General features: G+C 35.2%; 1 protein-coding gene across 10 annotated transcripts in view; it reads left to right on the top strand.

Annotated features, from left to right (window-relative positions):
- Window positions 1–20,035, top strand: part of PRR16 (proline rich 16) — a 319,349-nt gene extending 299,314 nt beyond the window's left edge. For all 10 annotated transcript variants that reach the window (XM_074360542.1, XM_074360534.1, XM_074360537.1 and 7 more), the window contains one exon: window positions 18,686–20,035. The gene's annotated coding sequence lies outside the window, so the exon portion shown is untranslated. The remainder of the gene's footprint in view (window positions 1–18,685) is intronic.
- The last annotated feature ends 1,720 nt before the right edge of the window (window positions 20,036–21,755 follow it).

Below are 21,755 nucleotides of genomic sequence, written 5' to 3' on the forward strand. Positions count from 1 at the left end.
CACTGAAACAGAGAAATGTGATCAACTCTTTGATTTAGACTTAATCACAGATCATATGCGCCATCCAAGGTGGATTCTCACCTGTATCCATTGTGAAAAACTGAGTCTCCAAATCACAGTGACTTTAAAATTGTAAAATATAAGTTTGTTTCTTACATACAAGTCTTGAGGCAGGTCAGGGCTGACACGGCATCTCTGATCTACAAAGCCCTTGAGGACTGAGTTTCCTTTAAGTATTCCTCATGGTCATCTCTTACATAGCAGGTTTATACTAATTGTGTAAACTGGGTGTCAGAGCGCCAGCCATCAAATCTACATTCCAGGCAACAGTTTGGAGAAAAGGAAGAAAAATTTCTACCAAGGGTAGGAGCCAACTTTCTTTATGTTTTCCAGAAGCTACCACTCAATACTTTGACTTCCATCCTTTTCCAACTTTGTCACATGGTCACACATACCTTCAAGATAGAATTTATTCTGCATGACCAACTGCTTAGATAAAAATTAGAGGTTCTATTTTTAAGGAAAAAAGACAATCTCTATCAGAGTACCTGAAATAGTTGGCTAAGAGTTGGGGTGGGGGAGTATCTCCCAGAATAAAATGGAGATCACTATCAGGAAACAAGACAATACAGGGAGCACACACAGATGTCTAGTACACTGAAAAATAAAAATAAGAAGAAATATAAATGATAATAAAGGGAGAGACCAGATACATCATTTCATAGAGCAAAATTGGGGACAAAGGAATGGCAGAGAAGGGTAAAACAGGCTTTATATTAAATTTCCAGTGTCTTTATGTATGAGTATTATTAGATTTTTTTATCTGCTGCCAATGTATCCCATAACTTGCCCATAAGTTACAGATTTCCCATTACAGAACTAGATAAATTTAACATTTTCCATAAAAATACAGATTTGCTCATATTGCAGATGGTAGTATATTCAGTTACTAACTAGCTTTTACAATGTTTCAGTTATTTTTGAGTTGATGCATTTTCTGTTGCTATGAAAATATCAGTTTCTTCATTACTTAAGTTTGAGTATTAATTTCTTAAAGGGAAAGTTAATTTTATAAGAAGGAAGAGGAAAACAAATAGATACAAGTCAGCTGCTATGATATAATGACTTTATCATGTAATTCTCAGCCATCTTTGAATAGTAGATCATTATCATTCTTACAATGAGAATAGGATGTAGGATAAAAGATTGAGTTGTCCCCCCAAAATAGAAAATCTAAACACTGGTCTTAGGTGCTTGCTATAACTTTGTTATTCCGTTCTAGAAGATTTTCCCATGAAAATAGTTTTCTTCAGAAATGTAAGACACTCAATCTTTGGAATCTGTGCAGGCGATTGGTTCCTGAAAACCCACCCACAGTTAACCAAAATCTAAGGATGCCCAACTCCTTAATATAAAAGGCATAGGATTTGCACTTAACCTATGCGTATTCTCCTGTATACTTTAAATCTTCTCTAATACAATCCAAATGCTATGTAAATAGTTGCTAGCATGGCAAATTCAAGTTTTGAACATTCTAGTTTTTTTTTTTTTTTTTTCCAATCTGAGGTTGATTGAATCCGAGGATGTAGAACCTGGCAACCTAGAGGGCCAACTGTATCTAACTTTATTTCTTATGTGGGAGTTTTATAAAAGTTGTTATTGATATCTATGGTCCTCAAATGGAGAAATATGCCTACCAGTAGACATTTGACAATGTCTAGAGACATCTGTGGTTGGCATAACTGGGGGTTGCTAATGGCACCTAATGGGCAGAGGCCAAGGTGATGCTAACCGTTCTACAATGCACCTGCCAGTTTCCCTTTCCCTGCCCCCAACAATGAATTATCCAACCCAGGTATCAATAGTACTGAGCTGTACAACTCTGATCTGTATGAGTGTATTTAGAAGAAAAAATGCTCCCTATTAACACTAAAGATGTACCTCTAAGTATATATTTGATCTTGAAAAATAATACCTACTGTAATTAAATTTGTACAACTCTAAATCAAGAGCTCTTAAGCTGAATTCCATGCGATGCAAGGGAGTCTGTAAGGCTTGAAATCATAAGCAAAACATTATGTTGGTGTAAATCTGCATATTTTAAGGGGTAAGTCTATACCTTTTATCTAATTGTCTAAGGGATTTATGACCTTACAAAGCCAGCTACAGAATTCATTTAGAATGCCAAAGAATTCTAGAGTATTAATCAGCCATTATCTTCCCTCCAATGAGCCAAGCTGCTCTTTCCAGCATTGTTCCTTAGCACATTCTCTATAATCTTACTGTATCGAGGCTTGACACTCGTGGAAATGAAGTTTAAAGATTTCCAGTTGAATCCTCTTTAATTAATAGATATAATATCAACAAGTAAAGTTCCTTTTGGAGAGCCTGTGGTTTAAAAAACTAGAATTCCCACTTTAATGAACATTTCTATAACTTACACTGAAACATATTAAACCTTATTTGTGATATTATTGTTTTGGTGTTTAGGATAATAGTATATCCTCTTCAGTTAACAGTATATTTCCTTAAAATCTGCTCCTTGCCTCTTGTTCTGTCTCAGGAAATGACAATACTATCCATCCAAGTCATCACACCAGAAACAGTAGAGGAAAACCTACCTCATCTCTTTACTTTCAATTCTAGTTATTTTGCAGTTCTGTCCATTCTACATCCTAAAATTTGAGTCCCTTCTATTGCAGGAAAATGGGGCACGAGGGGATGGTCATGACCCAGGTCTTGGGCGTGTCCCTGGACATGCCCTGCCAAGTGAGGATCCTTGGCTTCATGCAGGAAAGAATTCAAGAGCGAGCCACAGTAAAGTGAAAGTAGATTTACTCAGGGAGATATACACTCCATAGACAGAGTGTGCGCCATCTCAGAAGGCAAGAGGCCCTAGGGTATGGGGTTGTTAGTTTTTATGAGCTGGGTAATTTCATAGGCTAAAAAGTGGGAGGATTATTCCAACTATTTTGAGGAAGGAGTGGGGTTTTCCATGAATTGGATCACTGCCCACTTTTTGACCTTTAATGGTCAGCCCTGGAATTGTCATGACGCCTGTGTGTGTCATTTAGCATGCTAATGTATTACAATGAGCATGTAATGAGGCTCAAGGTCTCCTGGAGGTCATATCTTCTGCCATCCTGGGCCTAGTAGGTTCTAAACCTAGTAGTTTTGATTGCATCCTCAATGGTTCTGTCATTCTTTTAATGGCTGTGCCCTGCCCTCTTCCCTCCTGTCTGACTTCCAACTTTTCAATCCCTGATGCTAATTTTTTTTTTTCAGTTCAATATCTCATTCTCTTTCTATTGAAACATTGCGTTAATAGAGTGATACCTGCTATCCTTGCTCTATTCCATTTCATTCTTCACACACCTGCAGAACCATCTTTCTATAAACTACAAATCTGGCCAGGTCACATTCTAGTTAAAAACACTGAAGGTCTCCCTGTTACCTACTTGCTAACACCTCCCTTTCTGTCCGTGCCTCCTGCTTCTGCTACCCTCTCTGGAGGCTAGGCTCTGAGTGCATTGATTTCTCACCATCTCATCATATGATTTTCTGACTCTGCCCCTGCTTTGCTTGAATAATTTTCCCTTTCGTTGAAATCCTATTCATCCTTCATAACAAAGCTGGCTTCAAAGTCTTTTCTCTTTCCCTCATGCAGAGGTCATTGTCCTCTGATACCGGCTCAAAAATCATTAGGTACTTTCTTTAATATCTTATTCACTTTTGTTTTCCAAGTGCATTGAGCAGTTCATACACCCATGTACATTTCCAATAAATGTTTCTGTAATGGGATTGTCAACACTATTTAAATTCAAGACTTTGTTCTGTACTGGACCCTCACGGACAAACATTGTCTTTCTTGGGCAGACTAAATAATAGAGAAATGATGAATTCACGGGGGGGAATGAAATGAAAAAGTTCACTATCAGCACTTAAAAATTGTAACTTTCATTTTAGCTTTCCAAAGTACTATTAGTAGGAGTACAGAACAGTGTTCTTGCACAGAACAAGTGTTACTCTCTGTTTTTTTTAACAATTCTTATCACTGTTAATGACATGTAGCTTAATTAATACTGTAGCTTCACTGCAGGTAGTTGCAGAAAGGTAGGAGTTCACAAGTTTTCAGTTGAATAAATGAAAGAAGTAACACCGTTCAACTTTCTGTTTACAACATTAAATGACCCTGAGACCAGGGATGTTGCTAAAAAGACTACAGTGCATAGCACTGCCCCCTGCTCCTCAAGAAATAATTATCTGGAGCAGCATGCTAGGACTGCCAAGGATGTGAAACTTTGCCTTATATTTTAATAGAGATAAGTTTAGAGGCTGTTGAAATGTACAAGTTTGCTTTTATTTCCACTAAATCGTCCCAAGCTTCTAGGTTTGTTCTGTACATACCCTGATGATTTTTTAAGATTATGCTCCCTCTGAATCCATTTCTTCCAAAGGAACATTGGCTTTTGCGGCTGTTAGTTAAAAGTCCACTGATAATGTGGAATTGAAAATGTCAAAATTATGTATGTTGTTTGTACTTTGTTCATGAAGTGAAAGAGGAAATATTAAAGTAGAATATATAAGACCCCACCTGAACAAAAATTGCCTTGAGAGCCAAACACTGAGACTATTTCTGATTTAACCATTATTGAGGGAATTATTGAACCCTAAATATAATACACTAGTGATATTTTGATAGTGTAGTTTACTTCTTTTGGGGTTAAAGTGATATGTCATTGAATTGCATTTGAGAAATATCATGACAAATATTGTTAGGGTACCTGGGACCTCTCTCGGATTAATTCCAAGTTTAATGACAGTAAAGACTATTCGTTATTCGGGTACTTGTCTGATTTACCAAGAGTAATCTGTTTTCTATCGGTAATGTGGGTGCATACATATGGATGGTCACGATTTCTAGTTCACAATAGCGGCAAGATTGAAGTAAAGGTCTTGGAAATTGACCCTTTCTCAGATTAAGTAAAAAGTATCCTAGAAACCTAACAATTAAATTCATAACATAATCTTACTCCTCTCAAGTTAAACAGAACAATTTTAAAAGACCTTTTATACGTTGCATTTTACAAAGACTTTCCAGAAATACTGTTCTGTTGTAGCTGATGCACAAAATTTTTTCCCATCCTTGAGCTTGCCGTATTGTCATGTGTGCCTAAAAAGAAAGCATTTTGGAAGAAGAAAAATAACAATTAAGTAGAATATATTTTATTTTGCTTTGCTTCTAAATCCTTCTGAGTACAGTGTTTTAAAAAAAAAAAAAAGGAAATGGAGACTAGAGATGATCTCTGAGCATAGGCAACTCGATGTTTTTCCAAGTCCAGTAACTTCAGAGACTTTACTAACTCGAGAGAATCTGATTCCTTTTCAAACTATGAAATTGCTTTATTCAGCGAATTTGTAACGGCTGACCTCCCTGTCCTCCACTTCTCACCCTCCTTGTGCTTGGGGAGGGAAAACTAGTTAACCAATTATATTAGGTTAATAAAAATGCAACCCATAAAGTCCCAGTTGCTGTTTCACAGAAGGCATCCTATCATTTATTTAAAAGCCAGAGGAAGAAAGAAATGCCATTTCATAAAGAGAACAGTGTTTTATTGCTTGTCCACAGAATTTAATTGTTGAAAAACATCCATTGATATTAGAGAGGGAAGTACTGTAATCGCTTTTTTCATGTAATAAATTAAAACCTAAAATGAATGTGGTTTGACAGAAATGTTTAAGCAAGGAGGAGGGAGCACTGTTAGCATTTTAATTTTGTTTTGATTGAGGATACTCTCATTCCACCCTGAAAAAATAATGTCGTTCTTCCTGCATGCCTCATTTCCAGCAGAACTCAGTAGAATGTGCACGTGTTAACATTAGATTCCACAGGCTTTAATGCAGTTACACAAAGGAGTTTTGCCAAAAGGAGGGATAAATATCATAGCCATTCATTTCACAGCGCTCTGCAGTCTGGCTTGCAACTGTTTCTCGAAGCAGCACAGCAGTGAATAGAAAAAGGAAATTAAAAGGAGGGGCAGGAAAAAAGGGATTTAGGGAGAAGGGGTTTTGAAAACATTTTTGGCTTTAGAGAAAACAGTTTGCAGTCATTAGCATGAGAAAAATTCCTGCTTGGTGTAGGCTAATGAAAACATTATGAGAGCAGAGATTTTTCAGAAACAAACAAAAACAAAATAAAAACGAAAACAAAACTGTTCTCGGAACACCGTTAATGAAGATCAAGGGAGCCAGGGGAAGTAAACATTCATGTTTTATAGCCGAAATCCCCCTAGTTCCGCTGATCGTGAAGTAAATACCTCACTTAGAGCGCTTTTCTGTGTTCATTGAAAAAGACTAAGTGTCCTGCTGACTGTCTTAATTGGTTCCTTTAGCATTTGTTTACACTTCTGTATTTTTCCCCATTCACTAATATTGCCCTAAAGTAATTACATATGAGAAAGAATTTATAGCGCTTTGGTTTCAAAAATGGCCAGTGGTGATGTTGTTAATAACAGCAGAAGGAAGAGGGCAAGACAGCTATTTTGATTCTGGTTTTATTTCCTAACAAATCCACTACCACGCCCTCCTTCAGCTGTAGGAGACGGGACACAAGATCATGGCAGTTCTCTTTTGGAATTATCCACCGAAAAATTGTATTTGTTCAATGTTTCTCTTATTAAAAAGGAAATACGTAAACGTTGCAAGATCATTTTTACCTATATTCTCATTTATTTTCTTTATCAACCCTGGAAGATAGATGTTAATGTCTATCCACCGCCACCCCCTTTTTTTTAACAGATGAGGAAACTGAGTCTCAAATCTTTGATATCCAGGCCCCTGTAACTACCATGGGATGGAACTTGATTTTCAGCCCCAGACTCCAAAACCGTAACATCAAACCAGGCACAGTGTTTAGAATTTGTAAGAATTGCTAATTGATCAATTCATATAAAGAGTTCAGCATTAGCCAACAGTAAGGAAACACCATAGGACTGCAGATAATTTAGATGAATGAATGAATGAGGCAGGCAAACAAGCACATACTGTACATATCCTGTGGAAGAAATATTTTGGAAGTGACTAGATATGTATTTAATCACAAGAAATTGGTCATAGTGTTGACTGATTTAGTGATGCATCTATGCCCATAATGAGAAGTTGAAAAAGATTTCTAGAAAGCATTCTTCAAGGTAGTATTTTCAAGTTGGAGTCTAAAAGGATGAAAATAATTACTTTTTTTTTCATGTTTTACTCCTTTTCTATAGAAGACTTTAATTATGGTATTTAATCATATTTATATAGAAATAAAATTTTTTTCAAAAGTTAGACAAAATATCCGAAAACAATCTAAGCTAGACTTCTAATATATACTTCTTTTTTAAATTGAAGTACAGTCAGTTGCAGTATGTTAATTTCTGGTGTACAGGACAATGTCCCAGTCATGCATATACGTACATATATTCATTTTCATGTTCTTTTTTATTAAGTGTTATTACAAAATATTGAACATAGTTCCCTGTGCTATACAGAAGAGACTTTTTAAAAATCTATTTTTATATATAGTGGCTAACATTTGTAAATCTCAAACTCCCAAACTTATCCCTTCCCACCCCCTTTCCCAGTAACTGTATGATTGTTTACTGTCTGCGAGTCTGTCTGTTTTGTAAATGAGTTCATAGTGTCCTTTCTTTTTTTTTTTTAGATTCCACATATGAGTGATATCATATGGTATTTTTCTTTATCTTTCTGACTTACTTCACTTAGAATGACGATCTCTAGGCCCATCCATAGTGCTGCAAATGGCATTATTCTTTTTTATAGCTGAGTAATATTCTATTGTATAAATATACCACAAATTCTTTATCCAGTCATCTGTCGGTGGAAATTTAGGTTGCTTCCATGTCTTAGCTATTGTATACAGTGCTGCTATGAACATTGGGGTGCATGTATCTTTTTGAATTAGAGTTCCCTCTAGATAAATGCCCAGAAGTGGGATTGCTGGATCATATTGCAAATCTATTTTTAGTTTTTTGAGGAATTTCCATACTATTTTCCATAATGACTGAGATATACTTTTAAATAGTCTTTTATGATATACATATATTGAAATAATACTGTTATTATCTTAAAACATTATCACATCATAGTAATTTCACTATTAGAAATGATATCCTTTGTAAAACATAATTTCCATCATTAAAAATTATGTCATCTAACTGATTTCAACTGAAATTAATTGGCAGAATAATTGAAAAACATACTTTTTAAAACTGATATGATCCTACATAGACATATACATATGTAGAAAAAAAAGAAAGATACAGTTTAAGATAATAAAGAGGTTTTTTGCTTTGTGAATGCAAATGTTCCATGAACAAAAGAACAGTATGTTTTTAATTTGTATCTGCTGCTAATTTTCTTAGAGAAATTCATCACATTCATTTGTCCAGTACTTACATATTTTACATGGACTTTACGAACTATGTCCTTGTTTCAGAAGGTAAAGTTTGCATGGCTAGTTTACACACTAGATAAATACTCTTTTTCTATGTAAAAGTGTCCAAATCTTAACAAGGGGACGCTAGTAATTTAACATAAAATGAATACAAATATTGCTTTTTCATGTAAATATTTTAAGGCATTCCTTAAGCTGATTTTATGTCACTCCTTATAGTTCGCATGCATTGTTCTTATGTAGTTACTTTTGAATGAAAACTCAAACACAACAGAGCATAGTACTAGGCAAAGCTGAACATGTGGTTGGAGCTGTTCTGAATTTCAGTGTTAAGTTTTGGAGTGGGGCAGATGAAAGTTTATTTGGGATAGACTTTCAGGGTTGGCTTCATGGGTGTGTGACCATCCCATTTCACAGGGCCCTGTCTTCATAAGCACCCGCGCACCGTGCCCACACCCCACTACACTTGGGGTTTAATGCTCTGTAGTCACTATCTTGATATTTTTGTCTGTGAATTTGTGTTGTGTCAGTGAAGTCTGATGGGACAACGGAGAATGTGCTGGGGGCTTGAAACTTTTCCTCAGGTGTGGCTCCGCATTCACCACCCACCTGGATGAGCCGTGGCCACTCACTTCCCCTCATATACCCGAGGACCACTGCTGCCCTCTGTCTCAGCGGAGGTCAAAACACTGGCAGCCATGTGATGTGCTCTGAGGTCCGGGGCAGAGCCCAGGGAATATGGGGGTCAGCAGTCAACTTGTGCCAGAGGAGCTTGACATTAAATAGCAAATAAGAAAAGAGAAAGACTGGGTAAGAAAGAAAAAAGCTTTTTTCCTGCTTTTTGAACGAGGACCATGCATTTTATTTTTCAATGGGCCTTGTAAATTTTGTAGCTGGCCTTTGTAATTCAGAACTAATATTACTGAATGTCATGCCTGATGCACTAGCTCAGATGAGAAGGGCAATTCTGAGGTGCATGATATTTTAGGGTATCAGGTACTTATTTTACAAAATGACTATCTGGCCTTAAAGACTTAAATATCATCTCTCTAAACTGCTGCTCTGCTAGCGCATGTGCACGTACTAAATATCCTTGATACGCCAAGTATTGCCTACAAGTTTGTTCTGGGTGTCTTGCTCATGAATTTACAGGTTCTGTAGACAGTACCGTCCCTGCTGCTGGGCTCAGGAAAAGAGGACAGCTATCAGATAGTCACACTTATATTCTAGAAAATGTCAATAGATAATTCATAAGAAGAAATTAGTTGTGTCAACTTAGGTGATGATGCTAGAATTAGCAGTATCATTTTCCTCATATTAAAATAATCATTTTTCAAGGTAATTTTCTCAATAGTCATAGTATGGGAAGCATGAAATAAAATATTTTGCCAAACTAGCTAGATGTTTAATGGCACTTAAAGATTACAATGAAGGGCATACATAACTGGCTTTTCCTAATATAATCATATGCACTGCATTCTATGTGTATCTGTATAATAATTAAGCTTCTTATAACTTGAATCTAAAATATGGGCAGAACATAAAACATACTATATGGGTGAAAGGAAATAGCACACAATATTTGTAAAAATGCATCTAGGTCTTTTTATCTGTCTACCTAGAATGCTTCACCTACATTCATTTTCAAACTGTTAACACACTGCCTACTTATCTTTTAAAAGCCAGATTATCTCAGCATTTTTATCATTGAAGTCTTTGAAACTCTTTTTTTTTATGTCTTGAAAAAGCTCTGCCCAACTTCTTCCTCTGTAGTGTTTTGCTCATTTTTGTTAATTCTTTCTTAAAGAGTGTTATTAAGTCATTCAAAATTCTTGCTCTCATCAGACTTCTTGGTGGCAGGCATATCATGACCAAAACAGGAGTTATCAGTGGCACCATGCAGAGGGGACTCAGGTGTTAGTTACATCTACGGGCCATGTAACAAGTTGCAGGGGGTACACAGTCTTCCTTTATACCTCTTCCTGACCATGCTTGGTCTTCTACACATCACATTTAAACATTTTGATGATGTCAATCACATTTTGATAAATGCATAAATGAAAGAGAATCTTCCTGTGTATAATACCCACTACTACTAGTTTTAGGTTCAACTGGACAGTTGCTCTTCCATGACCCCAACAGGCCACACTTGACAATGGTTTCATTAGAAGAATACAGTGCAATAAACAATGCAAGCCACTAGGGCAGAACTAGGTGATTCTTCAACATGACAATTCCCACAAGTGTCTAGGGCTGAAGTCTTTCTCCAGCACTGCCAAGTGTCAGCTTAGGTATAAATCTGAGATGATGGGTAGGTGTGATACTTATTCTAACACTTCCCATGTCCCAAATAGGAATCCGTATCTTTTGTAAGAGCCCGTAAGCAAAGAACATCATCAGTTATAAGAAGGCACCTCACTCAAGAAATCCCACAAGGTGTTGATAGTCATTCACAGTCTCCCCAGACCGGATGCAGTTTACAGATCAGGGCTAATTTTTATCATAAGCAATGTTCAATGTTAACAATGTTAACAACACTTGCCTTGTTATACAGTTGACATTCTACTGGTATTAGATTTCCATGGAAACAGAGCTGAAAAGTTAACTCAAGGTCATTCTTCTTTTCACAGAGAGGGAGAAAATATTTTGCTATCCCTTTATGCACATTAGGAAACACAAATATTTGGGAATTTGGATTACCAAACAGGCCTTATTCTCTCACTTATAACGTAATAAAATTTAAAATGACAGCTATAATTCAACTCTAAAAAACTGAAAAAAAGAATAACAAAATGCTCTCAAAGTAGATAAGAAAAACTAATAAAGATAAAAAAATTAATTAAACAAATAAAAACTATCAAACTTTAAAAAAAGGAAATTTTGATTTAAAAAATAACCTTTTATTTTGAAAAGAATGTCATTAGATTTTTTTTTCTTTCTCTCCCTTCCTTCCTTCCTTCCTTCCTTCCTTCCTTCCTTCCTTCCTTCCTTCCTTCCTTCCTTCCTTCCTTCCTTTCTTTCTTTCTTTCTTTCTTTCTTTCTTTCTTTCTTTCTTTCTTTCTTTCTTTCTTTCTTTCTCTCTCTCTCTCTCTCTCTTCCTTCCTTTCTTCCTTTGTTCCTTTCTTTTTGCAATGTGTCTAAATTTGTTTGGGCTGCTGTAACTAAAACACCGTAGACTGGGTGACCTAAACAACAAACATTTATATCTCACAGCTGGAGGCTGGTAAGTGCAAGATCAAGGCACCTGCGGATCTGGTGTCTGGTGAAAGCCATTTCCTGCTTCTCAGGCAGCGTTCTTCTCCATGTGTTCTTAGATGGCAGAATGGATGAGAGCTCTCTACCTTCTCCTTTCTAAGGGTACTAATCCCATTAATGAGGATTCTGCCCTCGTGGCCTGTTCACCTCCAAAAGGCCACACCTCCAAATACCATCACACTGGGGATTAGGGTTCAACATAAGAATTTTGGAGGGACATAAATATTCAGTCTATAGAACCACTGAAGATTAGGAAGAAAAAAAATAGAGAAGAAGCAAATGAGTAATATAAGGAATCAGAAAGGAGAGCACTTAAGGGGCTTTAATGTTTCAGTGTGGATAAAATAGTTAATTTTGTAGAGACATATAAATGACCAAAAGGTTCAAGAAACATTTAAATAGCCAATAAGAAGAACAAAATGAAAAACAGTCAAAACTTAATCAAGGATAACTGACAAAAACTTATTAGTACCAATGAGAAAAGGTAGTAAATTAGCTAGCTATAAGAATATTCAAAAATTCAGTATATCCCTCTATACTGTCATAAACACAAAATATAATTTAAAAATATTCTAGCCAAATAGCAATGAAAGCTATATACTATATAGGAATAAATCTAACAAGAAATGTTGAAGATGTTTATGAAGAAAATGATCAAAGGACTGAGCAACCTAAAATGAAAATCTAAATAATTGTGATGATCCACCATGTTTCTGATATGAATATTTGCTATTGTACAGATGCCAGTTGCCCAATTAGCTTAGAACTTCAATGCCATCCCATGGAATTTTAAAATTTTGCTAAAAAACAAAACAAAACCAAAAAACCCAGAATCTGAAATACATACTGAAGAGTAAATCAGTGACTAATGTATGAGTAAATGTATGTATGTACATGAATTGTTACATGATAATAGTAACATATCAAAATGTAACAAAATGTAGATAACTCAGTAAATACTGGTAAAATAGTTGGCAATCCATTTGGAAAAAATGCAAAGATTCATAAGTAGTACCGCAGTAAACAAGTTAGATAGATTCAACCAGGATTGAACAAACTTTTTCTGTAAAGGGTCAGAGAGTAGATGTGGGTCCTCTATTTGTTACAAATATTCATCTCTAGAGTGAGAGTGCTAATGGTGTGAGGAGTAGCAAATCTGGCTTGCAGGTGGTAGTGGGGACCTTGATTTAATTTCATAAGAGCCACAATTTCCACATCTGGAAGTGTACTTCATAGCTTAATACAACAATTCAATAATGTGTGAAATTTTTCACTCCATGTTTAGATATAATAGAAATCTAACTTTTTATCCTTACTTTTTCCATGCTTGGCATAATGCCTGGTTTATACCAGGTATTTCATACATTTTTTTAAATTTCATTTTTAAACACCTTTATTGTGGTATAATTCCTGTATAGTAAACCACACACATTTCAGATGTACAATTTGATGAATTTTGATAGGTGTATACATCCATGAAACCACCATCACAATCAAGATAGCTAACATTTCTATCACTCCCCAAGAGGTGCAAATTTTGAACTCCAGATTTATCCCTTCCCACCCCCTTTACCTCCTGGTAACCATAAGTTTGTTCTTTATGTCTGTGAGTCTGTTTCTGTTTTGTAGAAAAGTTCATTTGTGTCTTTTTTTTTACGTTCCACCTATAAGAGATATCATATCATACAGTATTTTTCTTTCCCTTTCTGGCTTACTTTACTTAGAATAACACTCTCCAGGTCCACCCATGTTGCTGCAAATGACATTATTTTGTTCTTGTTTATGGCTCAGTAGTATTCCATTGTATACCATATCTTCTTTATCCAGTCATCAGTTGATGGACGTTTTGGTTATTACAAATAGTGCTACTGTGAACATTGGGGTGCATGTGTCTTTTTGAAGTATATTTTCTCTGGATATATGCCCAGGAGTCGGATTGCTGGATTATGTGGTAAATTTATTTTTAGTTTTTTAAGGAACCTCCATACTGTCCTCCATAGTGGCTGCACTAATTTACATTCCCACCAATAGTGTAGGAGGGTTCCCTGTTCTCCACACCCTCTCCAGCATTTATCTTTTGTGGACTTTTTAATGGCCATTCTGACTGGTGTGAGGTGATAACTCATTGTAGTTTTGATTTGCATTTCTCTAACAATTAGTAATGTTGAGCATCTTTTTGTGTACTTGTTGGCCATCTGGATGTCTTCTTTGGAGAGATGTCTATTTAGGGCTTCTGCAATATACTTTTATTTAACTAAATTAAGTGAAAACTTCTTGCTGCTATTAGTTTAACAGTTCGGGGGAAATAAGACAGACTCTTTGAAATGGCTTTGATTTCTTCATAGTCACTACTTCTCAAAATGTAATATCTTTGTAATACATAACACATTGTCCTACAGTTTAAAATATTTTAAATTATGTATACTTATATATAACATATACTTACATATGTGCAATTTTATATACTTATACTTACTAAATATAGATTATAAAGAGAATCACAAAAATTACACCAAGGTCCAAGTAAACATAGAAATATGAGACACTTCTATTTGAACAAATTTTTGTAATATTTTTAGCTTTTCCTTAGCATTATTTGCTATATTTTACATTTTAAAATCACGTTGCCCTTACTATGTAGAAATGCTCTCAGTCACTTAAGATCTACTTACATAAATTAATTTAACTTGACTTTTAATGACTCAAAGCCTAAAAATTATCTAGTAGCATTCATATTTGGCTTATCACATTTGGCTCTGGGAAAACTTACAAAAATGAAAAAAATGACCCTTGAAGGCTTGAAAAATTTGACCTATTCCATCCAAAAAATGAAGAAAAAATTTATTAGTTTGAAGCAAAGCCTTTTTGAACAGAATGAAGCAATTAACCCACTGATCTGAAGAATGGGTCAGGAAGTATTTCCATAAGCGCTCCAACTCATTGTTGGTTATAGTAGATCTTTGTGTATATAATTTATGTTTCATTATTTCAATGCTGAGTAAATTTATTTAGCTTTTATGATTGTGAAAATGTATTACATGTTTCCATATTTGAAGCAAACATACAAAAAAGAGATGTAGGGGTTTAAAAAATATTTGTGTTTTAACAAACTTGTGGTTGCTAAGGGGGCGAGGGGTGGGAAGGGATAGACTGGGATTTCAAAATGTAGAATAGATAAACAAGATTATACTGTATAGCACAGGGAAATATATACAAGCTCTTATGGTAGCTCACAGAGAAAAAAATGTGACAATGAATATATATATGTTCATGTATAACTGAAAAATTGTGCTCTACACTGGAATTTGACACAACATTGTAAAATGATTATAAATCAATAAAAAATGTTAAAAAATTTTGTATTTTGAAACCTATAATAACAAAAGTTCATGAAATTTTTAAATCAGCAAATTATACACAAAAAAGTTAATGGGGGCTTTTCTTTAGTGGGAAAAAATGTCTGAGCCTGAGGTTAACAGATGAAGCATGATTATCTGACCCCATACAGTAAGAGGTCTAGATAGCTGTAACACATCTTCAGAACTCAGTAAGACATATTAAATGCATTTCATAATGCCCAGTCTTAGAATCCAGTCGGTGGACGTAAGCACCCACTAGTCAGAAGATTATTCTCTGTTTTAACGTTTGGTCACTGGGGGCTGAAAGACAAATATCCCACTTCCATGAGATACCTAAAAAATGGTGGAACAGAAAAAGCTTCATAAATAATGTTTGCCTTTATCTTGAATAGAAATGAATGAAAGTCTTTGTTAATGCATTAAGAAGGAATGGGTTATTTTACTGTTTTCAGTCTGACACTAAGAAACATCTCCAACTGGAATTATTAGTTACTGCTTTCAGCTGATGGCTTTGACATTCCTTTGCTAAATGTCTGCCATGTGTACCCCCTCTTTCCCTCCATTGTTCTTTCCACATTTCAACCAGCCACTCTACTCATCAGAATTCTTTAATAGTTCCCATTACATTTAAGATAAAAATCTTAAGTTTTTTCCATAGTGTAAAAGGACACTTTAGCCCCTGCCAGCCTCTCTGGTAACAACTATATTTTCTCCCCTGAGTTTTATGCTGTACAATATTGACGGTACCATACTTGCCCCTGGTCTTGCACCTTTACCCATGCAGTTCTTCTCCTGGTTTGAAATACTCACATTTCACCACTAACAGTGATGGGTTACTTTTGCAAACTCCAACCCATCCCTCATTCTCTATTCAGATGCTGTCTTCTGTAGGCTTCTACTCTCATGCTCATTCTTTCTACTTACATGTATTTTGACACAGATCTGCTTTTACTCTGAGTATTTGTGTGTCTCCTGGGTACTAATTTCCTGGGAGGGCAGGGGATTATGTCTTTGTAACCCTGGTTCCTAGAGCAGTATCTGGTATACAGCAGATGGTGAATACCTATTTTTGAAAAAATGCTGGCTTGCTTTACCAGTTTCAATTAGCTGTTACCAATAACGATGTAGCCTGCTAAACAGTCCTATATCACAGGGCTATGAAAATATGATTGGCATATTTGTCTTTGCCTCAAATATACATGACTTATATTCCTATATATTTGTAGAAAGTCACCTTTGTATGTTTTTCAGACTTATTTAATAGTAAAACTAAAAGATTAATTATTGTACGACTGTTGCTGATACATTAGTAACTGCTTCAGTGCTGACTGCTTTTACATAAGTAAAAGAGAAACATGTATAAAGGAAGCTTATATTTCTGGTGATATAAAAATGGCACACATGGAAGATACCAGCAATGCTGGTGGATGGAATACAGGTTAAATCAGTTCAGTCTAGCCTTCTCCACTCCTCTATACTGATATGTTCTTGCATCTTCTTAATCAACTACATGAGGAAAATTTGTCTTCCACTACTTCTTTGTCTTTCATAGGACATCTTTAATGATGAGCCAGAGTAAACCCTCAGCCCACATTGACTAATTGTGTTTGGTGATTTTTCTAGTTTTAATCTTTGAGTTGAGAGAGAGAATTATATTTTGCATCTTGATTGTTTATTTAAATTCTTTAGTTCAGGGACTTTGTCTTGGTAGTTGAGGGTAACAAAAGGAAAATAATTCTAATTAATCTAATAGAATGGACTACTAAATGATTTCCTCTGTTGTCTGTATGTATGTTTGTGTATATTGGAGAGAGCACCGTGACCTTGGGGTTCACCTACCCCTAAATAAAAGAGTTAAAACAGAGGGTTCTCAGATGGACTTTTAAGGGATTAAAAATACACTTAAAGCCATTACTCTGTCTCTGAGTTTTCTAATAATTTACTAATCAATTAATTATAGCACAAGGTTTATTTTAATAACTTTCTAGATCTATTTTAGTAAGTCATTGCATGAACATTCTCCATTACAACGTAATGTAAAGAGGAGACCATAGACACACTCCACATTACGTGGTGCTAAGCATGTTTGATGTAGAATGGGTGGGGTGAGAATTACGGCTAGGTTTCAGTTCCTTTTGTTTTCAAAAAAAAGTATTCATTAATTACAAATATGAATATAAGTTATTTTAAGGTGCCAATTTAAAAGTATTGCAAATATTCATAAAGTAAAAGAAAATTAGTTCTTTGATAGCTCTGTTGCATCAAAGAAAATGATGTATTTTTGGCAATGTGATAATACACTTAGACTATATAAATTGCAATGAAAGATTACATTATGAAAAATGTTTTGGCAATACTTTTTTGCTGTTTAAAATGAAGACCGTACCCTAATAAATGTGTTTTCTTGATTAACTCTTTTTGAGGGTGGTATATATTAAAAAGTTTATAGTCTAAAAATTTATAAAATATCTTGAGAACATGGTATATTCACAAGTGGAGAAATTTATCTGAAGTTTTTAAAACAGTCAGAGATAAAAGATCTTTTAATTGAAATATAAGCATGCTACTACTAAATTGTGATGAATAAATTATCAAATACTGTTTTTATATATGAAATGTAAATGGAATATGTGTTCAAAATATGTTTATTTAAAATAAAATTCTTGATAATTTAAAGAATTTTATTAGAGAAATGTTTGTTTAGGTCTTCTGCTTATTTTTGGATTGGGCTCTTTGTTGTTTTGTTATTGAGTTTTATGAGCTGTTTGTATAATTTGGAAATCAAGCCCTTGTCAGTCTCATCATTTGCAAATATTTTCTCCCATTCCATAGGTTGTCTTTTCATTTTGTTTAGAGTTTCCTTTGCTGTGTAAAAGCTTCTAAGTGTAGTTAGGTCTCATTTGTTTATTTTTGCTTTTATTTCTATTACCTCGGTAGACTGCCCGAGGAGAACATTGCTAAGATTTATGTTAGAGAATGTTTTGCCTATGTTTTCTTCTAGGTTTATAGTGTTTTGTCTTATGTTTAAGTCTTTAAGCCATTTTGAGTTTATTTTTGTGTATGGTGTGAAGGAGTGTTTTAACTTCGTTAATTTCCCTGTGGGTGTCCAGCTTTCCAACACCATTTGCCAAAGAGGCTGTCTTTACTACATTGTATATTCTTATCTCCTTTGTCAAAGATTAATTGATTGGTATGTGGGTTTATTTTTGAGCTCCCTATTCTGTTCCATTGGTCCATATGTCTGTTTCTGTGCCAACACCATGCTGTTTTGATTACTGTAGCTCTATGTAGTACTGTCTGAAGTCTGGGAAGATTATTCCTCCAGCTTCATTCCTTTTCTTTAGTGTTTTTTTTGGCAATTCTGAGTCTTTTGTGATTCCATATAAATTTTAGGATTATTTGTTCTAATTCTGTGGAAAAATGTCCTGGGTAATTTGACAGGGATCACATTAAATATGCAGATTGCTTTGGGTAGTATGATCATTTTAATAATATTAATTAATTATGCATGATATTAATAATTGATTTCTTCATTCTTAATAATTTTTGTGTTTTTGTTAACCTATACTTACTATTTAAAGTAATCTTTTGTGTTTTGTTTTCTTTTTTCTTTCAGCTCCTTCAGGTTGGAAGGAATACCTTTATTTGGAGGATTGTCAGTTCATTTTCTCACTTCAAATTCATCATTATGACTTCTTGAGGCCAGATCTAATTTTGCAGTAGCCAGGAACCTGTCCATCTTGGAGCAGCAAGCCCCTCAACTCTGGAGCACAAATGATCACTGATACGGTCTGCATAAAGTCATCTGCCTCTAGTTTGACAGCCATGAGAAGAGCCCCGGGGGCAAAAAAAGCCACAGCCTTAAATCTCTTCACTCAGAAATTACAAAGAAGATTATAATAAATAAGTAAATAAATAAATAAATACATAAATAAATGAATAAATAAATAAATAAATAAATAAATAAATGTAAAGGACTGAGCAAGCAAGCCTACAAAACAAACAAACAAACAAAAAACAACCAAAAAATAAAACTAACAAAACCCAGCTTATTTTACCATGGAAATAAACATTCCTAGTTGTGAACCCAAGAAAATTTATATTCAGTAATTCAGCTAGTGAATTATAAATTGATTTATCATTTGGGAAGGTGAGTATAGAAACAGAAGGTCACTATAGCTAGAACTACTCAGCATTTCAAAATACTGAGTAGACAAAACAAAAACAAAAACAAAACTGAACAGAGGAACACTGCAGCAATGAACAGTATTAGGACAGAATGTTGCGGTTTGCAGAGAGAGAGAATGTTTGCCATTTTGTGTATGCCCTCAAAGCCATAAGGGAATAAGAGCAGTGTTGTCAATTGCTTGAAAGTTTCTGCATTCAATCCTTCACCCCATATTGGTTGAGAGAGAGGGAGGTCAGTTGTTACTGATAACTTCTCAATGCTCTTCTACTATTTGCACTGTCACTTCCATTCAGGGTAATGATGTGTGCTGTTATTTGCACAGAAGGTCCCTGGAGTTTTGAGACCACAACAGTTTCATGTAGGAGTCCAAAAAGGAAAGATTTAAGAATTCTGCAGACATTGATTTCTCTGTCTTCTATTAAAAGAAAAAAATCAATTATCTCATAAAAAAATGGACTCATCTCAGATTACAGAACAACTATAGAATAACAATGAAAAAAGCATCAGTGTGGTCAAATGAATGAAAAAGGGATCAAAAGTTTTTTTAGTGAAGATCATTTTATATCATTAACAGCCAAGAAGTTACAAATACAGTTAACTGTACACTAAACATCTGTGTTGAACATCTATTTGTTCTCTTAATTAAGAAAATCATTTGTAATTTGTATTTGACATTTAAGAGTTTTTTATAGCCATTTATCTATGCTTCATGGGAAAATGTACCAGACAAACAGCATTTTCAGTTTATTTTTCTAAATAAATGTGTTGTTTGTATTATTTGTAGTTGCTTATTCAGTTTGGTTTTTGTTACCTGGAACATAAGATTTCTTTGGTCATTGGCAAGCTTTTGTCATAACAGTTAAGAACTAATGGAAGACTGAAATTTCAAATATTTTTGTGGTATAAAATTGTGCTTTCTATTCTCTGAACTCTGAAGAAGAAATGATTTCACCAGAACCTTCTTGTCAAGGCTTATTTTAATATTCTAGTTATACAAACTATCTGCAGTTAGTTTTAATACATTGGGGACGTTGCTGGAAAACAGAAAATTTGGGTATTGTATCAATAAGGGTTTCCTCTAATTTCTCTTCCTAGAAATCTGCTCTGGAAGGTAAAAATTAGATTTTTTTTTTCTTTTAGGCCATTCATCACTCCTAATGAGTCCTCAGTTACAAGCACAGTTTTGCTGAGAATTTCCATCAGTCATATAAAAATTGTTGACGCTGATTAAGCTCCTGTCTCATCACAGAAAAAACTCACAGACAAGACGAAGAGGTGAAGAAAGTAAAGTGGGGATTTATTAGGGGATAGTTCGCTCCCAAGGGGAGAGTGGGCAGGCTCAGGTGAGCAGCTGTGCTGAGTTCTTTGGCAAATTGTTTACATAGAGTGTAAAAATGAATGGTGGAATATTCATTGGGGAGGAAAGGGGTTGGGATCTTATTCCCTGATTTTCATCCCATCTACACCTTCCTGAGGGGGAGAGATTTTTGTCCTTATTTAGCCTGGATTGGAAGTGTCATGGCATTGGTGCCTGATGGGTACTTCTAATCTGCAAGGCTAATTTTATTGTAATGAGGGCATAATGAGCAAAAGGTTATATTCAGACACTAGAGACTCCTGCCTCGTCCCACCTTTCTTTGTCGGCCTCCAGGACACTTGTCACCACAAAATACGTGATTGCTTATCAGTCTAGAGGTTCCTGCTTTTCTCTGTCTACCCAGGGACCCAGTTGCTTACATGATGTATGTAAATCCTGCATTTGTCCCATACCTCTCCTTTTTGCCCAATTTCTGCCATTTGGCCTGAGTCCCTCTTTCTCTCCTCATATGTAGCTATCTGCCTGCTCGCATAAAATGACTCAGAAGTCATACTGGAGCAAAAACAGAATTTTCAGTCAACAGGGGCTTATTGAATGCCCACAGTCTTCAACCTTACTTGTGGCTCATCAGCTGCAGTCAGTATGAGTATTTATGATGAAACAGTTTGCAGCTCAAGTACATTTTTTTCTTTAAACTAAGGTATAACTGACATAACGTTATGTTAGTTTAAGGTGTACAACGTAATAATTTGATATTTGCATTTATCGCAAATCAATTACGACAATAAGTCCAGTTAGCATCTGTCCCCATACTTAGTTACACATTTTTTTCTTGTGATGAGAACTTTCAGGATCAATTCTCCTACCTACTTTCAAATATGCAATATAGTATGATTAACTATAGTTATAGTAGTGTTTGTGATGCTCTGGAGTTTGGTCAGGGAGACGGGGGAGGGGAGTGGGTGATGAAGCAGGATTCCAGCCCTCTGAGGTCTTTAGAAAGAATTACGCTCAGCCCTTAAGTGTTTTAATTAGAAGCCTGACCCTCAGGCTGCAGCTCTGATGATAAGCTAACAGGTTCATTTCAAAGAAAGACTGAGCTTGTGGCTCTGTTGCCTCTTGCTGTGCCCTGGGGGTGAGTGGTCCTTTAAGAATTCTTTCTCCCACAGTTCTGTGGGA

The sequence above is a fragment of the Camelus bactrianus genome, chromosome 3, assembly GCF_048773025.1.
Source record: "Camelus bactrianus isolate YW-2024 breed Bactrian camel chromosome 3, ASM4877302v1, whole genome shotgun sequence".
NCBI classification, from domain to species: domain Eukaryota; kingdom Metazoa; phylum Chordata; class Mammalia; order Artiodactyla; family Camelidae; genus Camelus; species Camelus bactrianus.